The 10,885-nt window shown below is 38.4% G+C and overlaps 1 protein-coding gene across 2 annotated transcripts in view; it reads right to left on the bottom strand.

Moving 5' to 3' along the window:
- The window catches only part of LOC138019327 (protein APCDD1-like), a 31,079-nt gene extending 23,909 nt beyond the window's left edge, over window positions 1-7,170 (bottom strand). Inside the window, exons 1-2 of one of the 2 annotated variants that reach the window (XM_068866077.1) lie at window positions 6,938-7,170; window positions 5,593-5,781 (exon numbers count right to left, since the gene is read on the bottom strand). The gene's annotated coding sequence lies outside the window, so the exon portion shown is untranslated. Of the gene's footprint in view, window positions 1-2,578; window positions 2,620-5,592; window positions 5,782-6,937 lie in introns of those variants that run through there. The other variant, XM_068866078.1, reaches the window with a different exon arrangement.
- Between the last annotated feature and the right edge of the window lie 3,715 nt (window positions 7,171-10,885).

Below are 10,885 nucleotides of genomic sequence, written 5' to 3'. Positions count from 1 at the left end.
TTCCCAGTCAAGATCAACTCAAGAACAGCAAATCAAGATCAAGTGTTATCTGCCAACGGCTTAGAAGCTTTAATGCAAAAGAGTTAAGGTTAAGTATAGACAAGTTCACGTGAACGTAATCTCTCCGATTGTAAGTACGTTCTGGGGTATGATCTGTTGTGACTTATTGATAGTCTGTGCAATCACACGAGTATTGTGTGCAAAGATACATCTCTAAAAAATTGACTTACTTGCACACACAATTATACGCCATCAGGCTCTCGCGTGAAGTGGACGGCCAGAGCAGATTAGGAAGTCTTACACAAGTCAAACGAACTTTCGATTCATTTTGTCTCACAGTCCACTGCATAGAGACTTGATTTGTTTCTGGTGGCCCGAATTAACTATGCCTTTTAGTAAGGAGCGTAATCACGCACGTTTTGAGACTCGGACGGAACCCGGAAGAGAACACTGCGGCATGCCTACAGGGGTGTCTCCAAGATTTTTAACTAATCATTCTCTAATGGAGAAAAATCTAGCTAGCTATGTAAATGTGGTTGTTGTGAGGACACGGTACCAAAAAGGAAAACAGCTAGTTTCAGGTTGCCGTCCGCGTCTCAAAAACGCGCGTGCTTAAGCTCCCGTTATTAACTTCGAGCAGTCACTCGGGAGTAACGGAGGGCGTTTTCAATCCTTTCCAAAAGCAGTCAATGCCCTGTAGCCGAAATCAATTGGAGCAACTACTTAAACGCCTTTGTAATGATCAATCACGGGCAGAAGGCACGGTCGAAGTACGCAATGGAAAGCATTTGTTTGAAAACACAATACAGCATTAAGATTGAAGGCGAGCGGCCGTCTTAGGAAGCCACCGGGTCGTGCATAAGCTGAAAAAGTTGGGGGCAGGACGGAACTGGAACGGGAGAGCCAAGCCGGATGGATCCACTTCCCTGTATCAACTCGAAACTTTTCTCAATAGCTAAAAGCTAGGCAAAAGTGAAAGTTTTTTTTTTTTTTGGCAGAAGCTGTGTACATGCAACAAAAATGCTGTAAAAAATATATTCTAGTCTATTAGATTATAATGGATTATTTATACGTTTGATTAAACTTGGCAAGTGGTTCAGCCGCTGGCTGATTTCCCTTCTGCGGTATGCAACTCTCTTCTTATGTCATGCGTGTAATGATGTTCTTTCAGACACAATAACTCGAACATACTTATACTTGTTTGCTGCAATTATTTATGTGCTTCAATCGACAATCGCGCGCTCTTTTTACAGTCTCGCCAGTCCCATTAAGCTAACATAAAGCGAGAGATTTTCGATTTTCCTTGCCCTTGGTTCGAAACATTGGAACAGGCACGGCAGGCGCCAGCTCGTCATTTGATCTTGAAAACTATTGATGTTATGAAATACTTAAAACGCTTGTCTCTTTTGCATGACACTTCAGCAACAAAAATGTGAAATGCCTAAAGCAACCACCGAACAATCAATGTTCCTTTAAAGTTTGCTTAATGAATCATTGCATCTTTCCATAGTGAGCGACATTTCATTTGTCATGCTCACCGCGTTTGTAAAGAATATTTGAAGGATAAGTGGACCTCGCCCTAAACTTGTCAACAAAAAAGGGAAGAGCTTCCCGTCGTCCTCATTCCTCAAGACCTATTGCCAATATACAAGGCTAAAGTACGAATCAAGCGACGCTTTCATGGCATTCCGACGTGACGACCAATAAACGGTTTCGAGGGATGAGTATTTAGCCCCGTTCCTACGATGTCCGGTGGCAAGCATTCATCAAATTGATAACTCCCAAAAAGAAGTGACGTTGATGGACAAATAATCAATAAGTGGTGAAATTCGCATAGTTTTGTTCTTTCAGACCAGGGTTAGCGCTGCTACGATGGAAGAGCAGTTTTTAGGATAAAGCAAAGCAAAGCAAGTGGCAATATTCGAATCCAAGCAATTGCAAGTGGCACCATTAAGAAGCTCTGAAGCCAGTTAATTTGTCTTTCCTCATCCTACTTCACGCGTTTTTTTCAAGTCACCTCGAGTAATAACAATAAGTAACTAACGAATGTTTCCTCCCGACAAACGAAAGCTAAGGATAATCTTAAACGCGCTCTTGCGCTAGAGTACACTTAGCCTCCGCCACTTATCAGGGATTATGCCGTTGAACATGCTTCTTTAAATCTCTGGGATTACAACACGCACAGACCCTTCCCATGAGGCTCAGAAGTAGCTACTTAACATTAAAAGTTTCGTTTTGTCCCTACCTCGATGAAGTCCACTCTCCAACTATTCTTGGGCTGACAGACGCATCGCTCCTTATTCCAAGACTGTGGTATATGTACTTCACAATTCGAAGGCAATTTCCACTAGTCTCACATTTCTGGAACACTATATATAGAACATGCAGGAAACAACAAAGCCATGGTTTAGATCGTTATCGAACCCACAACTACATCGTGCACAAACTACAGGAACATTTAAGTCCTAGCTGTCTTTATCCACAGCAAGAAACTACCAAGAGAAACCTACCTGACAATATGCAAACGATCAACACAGCGAGACTGCACTCCGCTAGTTTCATGGTGTTTGTCAAACCACTTCGCTTCCTTTCCCTGCGTTCCACTTCAAATCGACAAACTTGTTGCTGAACTTCTTCGTTGAAACGTTTATTCTGGTTGAAAGAGCAAGTACAGCTTATATATTCTCAAGAGGTCACTTGCAAAGTCTTAGAACCCCCAGATTCTTTAAATCGCAACGCGATTAGCGTGAAGCATGCACTTTGTCAAAAAGAGAATTGTGTTATATTGCCTCGCCGCTAACCTAATTATCTCTCGAAGTGATCTCTTTACGTCAAAGCATTTCACGGTTGTCTCATTGCGTTGCCCTTTGGGTAATTTTTTCCTCACTCTTTTGTTTCTTATTGTCTGAAAAAAATAATTATCGTGTAACGTGAGTCCTTTTTTTATTAACCGCAATGTTATTTTTCCTGATTGTTTGCCAAAATCCAAGTTAATTTATTAAGAAGAATTTTTTCGCTCGTTACCGGTTAACACGGTTTAGCTTTCCGGACATCCCAACACTTGAAAACTTGAGCATTTAAATAATAAACCTAAGAAAGGATCCTTTATATGAAAAGGGTCCCTGAAACTAACGCTAAATTTACTGTACAACTAACTCTATTGTCAATTATGGCTTTTCATCAAACCTAGAGCAGGTCTGCAAATATTCTAGAAAGGCAGACAAAGACTATGAAAAGGGACGATTGTTATCGAAATCTTCCTTTAATAAAAACGGTAGTTAATTAATGGTGCATTTTATCTCGTTGAAGACTTAAAGACCAGTCGTTTGGCTTAAATCTGCCGTTGACATAAGGTCAAAACCACGACGAATCATTTAACCACACGAAAATGGCCATTACTTAGGTGAAGGTCACGATACACATTGCAGTTGGAAAACCACTTCCGCTTCTCGTTGGAGCTTACCAGAGTGAGGGTGGAAACGACGGATTATTATTTACGTGGCCCGGAGATCCTATCTTACTGCTTCGCATAAATCTGATCCATATCCTGCTTTCTGAGCACATGTTCTCCCTGATGAATGATACTGTAATTGTCAAGGTTTCGTTTCATCTCAGAACATTCCACTTAATACGAAACGGTATAGTTCCAAAGTTCTTAGCGGAATGCTTATCTACTTCATTGATTCTTATACCGGAGATATTTTAACGATCGTGCAGCATACAGGGACCCTTAGTTTATATGCCACAACGTACTTGAAATACATATTTCAAGGTAAGGGCTAGCTTCCGAAGTGGTTAAAATCTGTTTGGAAAACGAAAGCGGGTAATTATCTACGTTACTCCTTGAGAGAATTCCTTCCTCAGAACTGCTTCATAGCGAGATCCAGCCCTCAACTGACCGGCTAATTTGGGATTTTGACAGTCAAAGTAGAGATAAATCACCCCGGTCTTCAATTTCCGAATAATTATAGGACGAATTCCTCTCCAGCATTGCTTTTGCTCATCCCGTTGTTAAAATATTTCATCCATAATCCCACTAGAAATAAATGTAATTTTTTTCAAGATTACAATTTACATTCGTGTCGCAACCCAGCAAAAATGTTGTTATTATTTAAGGCATGTTGAATTGTCGACAGTAATTTAAGTTATTTTCGCATTGCAAGATTGCATTTATGTCTGAATTGTATCCTTTTGATATAAGGATGTTCACAAGCTTTCGAATTTACGAAAACATTAGCAATCGCTTTAACCTTAGTTTACCTTACGATAGCGCATAAATACACAAATTATTCGCTATGCTTTTAGAGAAAATTCGTTGTTTCTTAATTTATCTAAAAGGCCGAAAGTCAACCTATCAGGGCGAAGATATTGTTACCTATTTAGTCCTGTATGTTAGAGATATCAAAAAAGGCGATTTGTTTTTCAAACGATCATCTTTAAAAACATTACATGGAGAGATGATATGTGGATGATGGAAATGAAATCTCCGGATAAACAAAAATTTGCAAGAAAGAAAAAAGGCCGCATCGGTATATATGGTTGAATCGCGAAACATTCCTACGTCTGCCGACCAAGTTCTTTCTTGTATTCCACTGACTTCTTCGAGCTTTCCGCACTAGTGTCCCTACTTAATTCTCGGGAATTGATTTTAGGAGTTAGCAAGTGTTGTAAACAATCCTAATTTAAGTGAAAGACGCACTAACCCACCATAGGATTGGTCCAAATCAATCTTAAAGTTACGTAAATCTGTCAAATTGAGGCTGCTTTTAATGCTAAATGAGCATATTCAGCATATGCGAGCTAAAAGCGTAATGCGATCTTTTTGGGATTAATTCAACGTCCTAATGAAATCAAGACCATTATTAATTATAGAAGCAGTAATATCTGTAAGTCTTCCAACCGATGCTTCCCAAAACACAATCCTCACCGGTTAAGTAACGAGTGCATATGTAATAAATAGGGATCTTGTAAGATCTAGGACACTGAACGACGTCGACGAAAACGTCATCTCAAAATATGAGAATTAGTCTTTCGTAGTTCACGTCAGACAATGTGGGCGAAGTATCCTGAGAAGAAATTGGGACGAGCCGGTTTCAGAGTGAAAATAGAGAATGACAGATTCTCTCATGAAAATGTAGGTCTCTTTTTCATGTTCACGTTGTCGTTAAAAACCTCAAATTTGTTGAATTCACGTCGTCGTCGTCATGCAGAGAACCGCAAGAATATGAGCTAAAATCCGTGCCGCACGTGCAGCACGATTATTTGTGCTCTTTCAACCAATGATATCGTTGTTTTGTGGCGTTGTCGTCGTAGATCTTAAAGTCCCTAATGTCGAAAAAAACATTCCTGCGAGCGTTGCCTCTTGACAAGTCACATGGCGCGAATGGAATACTCTCAACACTGTAACACTTTAACTTGGAATTATTAGTTTAGAGGGAGAATAATATTTACATACTTATCAGGCAAAATAGTTATGTTCAGTTGAGAATCGACCTGTTGTATGATTTTTTGCACGCAAGGCGAGACACATATTACTCAGAAGTCCTACGCTGCGTATCGAATGAAACAATAACAATTGACACAGGTACTCACTTGCAACGGCGTTACGCGGCCAGTTAAGCCAGTTAACAGACGCTGAAATCTTGAGTTGCCGGCTTCAAGTTCTTCCGTTCCACAGGTGGAGCTCAAGAAGTCGCAGGTCGGCAGTTTATACTAACGCTTCCAAACAACCAGACCATTTAATTTTCCCCAATGATGTGGTGGGGTTTAACACTCTGACAACTGCAAAATGCATTAGCAACTCTACCGAAAGAAACTCATTATATTTATAATGACGAAATAGGCTGGCTCTGCCTTGCCTATCGGATTTATTTATACTTGCCGCATGGGAACAGAGAAGTTAATATTTCTCAGATGTGTGCTAAATGTAGTTTGAAATGGCCACATAAATAGAAATCATTCTTGTCTTAACTCTCTGTCGAATAAATTTCCTTTGAAGATTCAGAAAAACAGGAAAAAGATTAAATTATGGGTAAAGGGAATAACTAAACATTAAAGGTCATCCAATAATCAGGGGCACCCAACGAGAATATTGTTCAAAACCACTTAAACATAGCATTGTTAAACGTATTTTGGTATTTAAACGGTAGATATAGGCATATTTTTATTCCCTAAAAATTTTTATCTGTTCGGATTTCCTAGCTGAAAGTGTAGTGATACGAAAATTATAGGGATCAAAACTTACCTTTTCGAAAATTTCAGCCAGAAAGAAGGCTCCCGAAAATTCTAGGTGACCTTTTTAGGGTAAAAATCCGTTAAAAATGGGCAATTATTCCATTTTTCAGATGTTCGAAAATCCTAGCACAGGCAGGCAAGCAAGACATTTTAGAACAAATGTTCCGAAAATTCTAGATCTCAAATCGTCTTCCGAACAGACATTTCCCGAAAATTGACGTTGGGTGCCCCTGAATAATGATCGACAAAAGCAATAGAATCGTTAGTTTCCCGACTTGTTGGAGATGAAAGAAACCTGAACTCAGCGAGAACTGCGGCGATATTCTTTCTGGAACCACCTTGTTTGACAACAACCACTCAAAGTTACTTTGTATTAGTTACTTAGAGAACGGATTTTTTTGGATGAAAAAAAAATCCTACCTTCAAGAAATGAAATATTGGAGCTTAGTTGCTTAGTTTAGTACAGGGTTTATTTTCTTCCCTGTCATTGATAAAAAAATCAATTTTTTTGTTTCGTACGATTATATCAAACGTCTTTGGAGCCACTGAGTTTGAGCTGGAAGGCACTCAACCAAGAAATGAACCACTGAAACCATTTAGCTAACTAATAAAAGAATTATCACCCTTTTCGTCATTTAGTTTTTTTAGAGGAAACAAAATGGAAACGAACAAAAAAATTTCCCTGCTGCCACTCAACTTGTACCTGAATATAAGTTGTTCTGTATCACCATGGAAATGGATGTCGAAGTAAAGATCAAAGCACGACAGAGCAAAGAGTGTGAAATGTAAAAAGCTCCCCGTCGTCAAAATCCCAATACGTTGACTAGAGAAAAAGCGACGATTTTCAATTTTCTGTCATTTTGTTCCCAGTGCGAGCCGGAAGAAGATTTCAATATTGATGAAAATCGAACTTCATGGTGAATCTTATTTAATAAGCGTGGACACAAGAGAGGTGCATCTGACATTTTAATTTTATGTTTCCTCGAGGCATAATGACTCGGAGACAAAGTGTCTGCGTCATTCTTTAAAAAACACATTAATAAGTGACATGTTTATTCTTCAATTCTAGAAACCCTGGCAAAATGGATTATTTCTCCTCGCCGAATCGGTTAGTAATGAAATACCAAAATGGCGGAATTTCATTTTCCACATTAAAGCAAAATATCGAAGGTAGATTTGAGGCAAATAACTTTGAATGTACATCCGGTAGGTGTGCGAAATCCACTTTAATCTTCTAAAACGTTGTATATATGGCGTTTTTATAACACATGTTATCAGATTTTGGCTCCGGATAGTCGCATCAAGCCTTGAAAGTCGGTCAAATACTAATAGTTTCGATTACTTCGTAATTTCTCTCCGTAATTTTAATAAAATTCTCTTAGCATCTGGCCTAAGGCATCATTTCAGTAACAGCCAAAGCGTTCAAGAACGGCGCGATCGTTATAGGCAAAACAAATGAAGAACAAATATGGGCAAAGTTTAAAGGTTTCTTTGAAGGCCTGAGAAACATTTCGCCGGTGTATACGTTGATTATAACACTGTTTAATTAGCCCTGCCACGCCCACCTTGAGATTCATTGTTAACACAAGATATATTCAGTATTTTTGACGCTTTTCTTTCATCTGAGTATTAAGTCAAAACATCCTTATGTTGTTGCAAGCCATTGTTATCAGCAGCATGAAGAGTTAATTGGTCTTAGTCCCATAACAGCTGAATGTGGCAGAAATCATTGAAGGGAGATATGATTGTGTCAGTGTGGTATACTCTAGGAAAAATCAAGTGGCACTAAAATTTTTCCACACCATATATGCTTCTTTCGCGATGATTTTCCGGATGGATATTTGACAACATTTTTTCAATCTAATGAAAATTCAAACAAAAAGAGTTACTTTGGGAGGCTTTTATCGAAGTCGTGTGGATTCAACAAGTCTACCGCATAAAATCCGAGCATTGTCGTAATCATTGATTAAAAAAATAATAAGAAAATGCGAAGAGGGAAAAAAAGACTTCATCATTAAAAAAGGGTAAATTATGTGATCAAAACTTGGTATTTCGTTAATCAAACATCCATTGCCATGTAGCAACATCATCCCGTAAAGAGCTTGATTTTTAATCTTCTTTTTACTTCTTCACGTTTGTCTTCACTTTTGTAATAGTATCACATTGATTATAAAGGAAACATTAAAAGGAATCTTTGAGTTGACCAACGTGGCATTGTTTTGTAAAGAAGGGTAACGTTTTGAGCAGCAACTTCATGATAATCGAGCAATGTGCAAGCCACTGTCGAAAATTTCATGAAAATCAGCCGTGCTTAAAATCTGTAGGTTATCAGATGATGGTCTGAGCATCTTGCTCAAGTTTCGTATGCTATTAACTTTAATTTAAATTTATTAACTTAGGTTATTAAGATAGTTACTAACTCTGGTTACATTAACCAAAATCACCCTCAACCACTTGTTTATGTATCGATTACCACTGGAATCTATGAATCTAATATTGCATCTATAATGATACCTATAGGATCAGCAGCTGAATGAACCTCCCAATTGTGTTTCAACTGAATACGGATTTTCCTCATTTAACTTAAAATAACATACTGGCAATACTTGGATTCATTGGTTCATTACTCAATCAATGGCCGCTGTACACAATGGCATGTTCATTTAAAATGGGACTATAAAATCGAGTTACCATTCAGATGAACCGCACATTCTGATTACAAATCGCTTTTATTTCAGTGAAAGTAGAAACGTAAATCGTAATATGGAGAAGGATATGTTACCATGACTACCAACCACCTGCAGCTTACCTTGACCTATCAAATGAATCGTCTGGCATTTATAAGAGGTGGGTGTTAAATATTGACAACACAGCATATGCTTTGTAACGTATAGGTTTTTTATCCTTTCATTACCATTTAAATGACAGTTGTGAAGACAAAAAGCTGTTTTTTGCACAACAAACGTCAAAAGTACCAATCATGGGTACATCATTTTCCGGATTTGATGTTGCCAAATTATAATGAGACCTCAAAATGAACAATAAGCTGTCCGGCATCAGGTAGATTTGTGTAAATATACTATCTTTAAAACAGAAAACCATTCTGCACGTTTTAGTCTGTCCGAAGAATTTTTGCTGAAGAGTGTTGTACGAAGCCATTTTAGCGGCACCTTGTGTCCCATGCTTCCATCCCGTCGGAAAATCGTCAACTTCACAATACCGTTAGATTGGCCTCTGAGGCGATTTCTTCAACCCAAAGAAAATGTTTGCCGATAAAATGTAGTTTTGCCGAGATTTGGTAAACTTGCAAAACAGAAAGACCAGACATGTCACGTGCAACAAAACTGAGCATACACCAGAAATGCGCCAATTTTCGGTGTTGTACTCTTACTCGGCTTGGCTCACAGGAGCCGGTCGAATGAAAGAAGCTGTCGGCGCACAAGCCTGAAGAATCGGTTTACACCGAAGTGGGATTACGATAAACCACCTGTTCAATAATCCCCTAAGCACTTTAGAACGTTTAAATTCCCAAGAGGAAGCCGTTTAAAGGTTTGCAAAACAGTGCAAAGACAAAACAAGCACGCTATTTTGTCTCCTACTCTAGGAAGAGCAAAGCAATTGAACGGGAAGAATTTATATCTTTGCATGGATGGGCGGAGTATAATTTTACTGCTATTATAAAGTCCAGGTTAAGAATCGCTTTTCAATAACAATACTGATTCACGCGAAATAATGCGGGATCTCCAACAGAGAACTTGAAACAAAGATTGAAAAATAAGAAGTTTGTATCCCAAATGCTATTAAAATTACCTTAAAACCACTGATTTTGTAGTTGGTACAAGTCGGGTTCTCTAATTAAATTTGAAAGTTAAAGTTCCGTATGTAAAATGTTTTCTATCTGCAGCCAAGAAGCAGCTAACTATAACGCACTTTTGGTGCCTTCGAAAAGAAGCTGTATTTCATTTATAATCGTGCATTTTTATACTTGTGCTCTTAAAAAAAACGTAGCCCAAAGAATTTTGATTCGTGTTTGTGGCCTGAATCATGATACAATCAGTGTCATCTCTTACCTCCTGGGAGGACAGCTGTAAAGCCAATCAAGAATGATTCCTTTAAACCCACTTCCCGTGCAAAATTGCTTTGGAATTTCTATGAGTTTTGAAAAAACATTTCCGATCAGCGGGAAGGCAGACTTCTTCTCTTCTTTTACCACACACGGAAAATACGCTATGGTTAATTGACCTTAATCAGTCAGGAGTCACAGGTAACTTAAGAAAGCTTACGATCAAATAGGATAAGACAATCTCATTTACAAATCCTGGAAGATTGCTTGAAGACATAACTCTGTCTGAACTTTCAAAGGAGCTCGAAATATTTCAGCAATTTCAACGAATTATTTCCTTTTCTCTGCATGATCAGGGTCGATAGGCATAACGTAATTCGCTTATCTATTCGAAATCTACTGTCGTTACATGTCCTTCACAACCAAAAAAACATACAGCCTTCTGAGTCACTTGTCACTTCCATGTGCTGTTCCGCAACTGACTATAGAACCTCAGTTCAGTTCAGTTCAGTTATTGGAGTGAATGTAAAAAGATATAAAATTCCTTGTCTCGACGGTTTTGCCAACTATTTCCTCTAATGACTTAAT

The sequence above is a fragment of the Montipora capricornis genome, chromosome 10 (genome assembly GCF_036669925.1).
Source record: "Montipora capricornis isolate CH-2021 chromosome 10, ASM3666992v2, whole genome shotgun sequence".
In the NCBI taxonomy this organism is placed as follows: Eukaryota; Metazoa; Cnidaria; class Anthozoa; order Scleractinia; family Acroporidae; genus Montipora; species Montipora capricornis.
The sequence above is the reverse complement of the archived record's forward strand: the minus strand, read 5'-3'. Positions and strand labels throughout refer to the sequence as shown.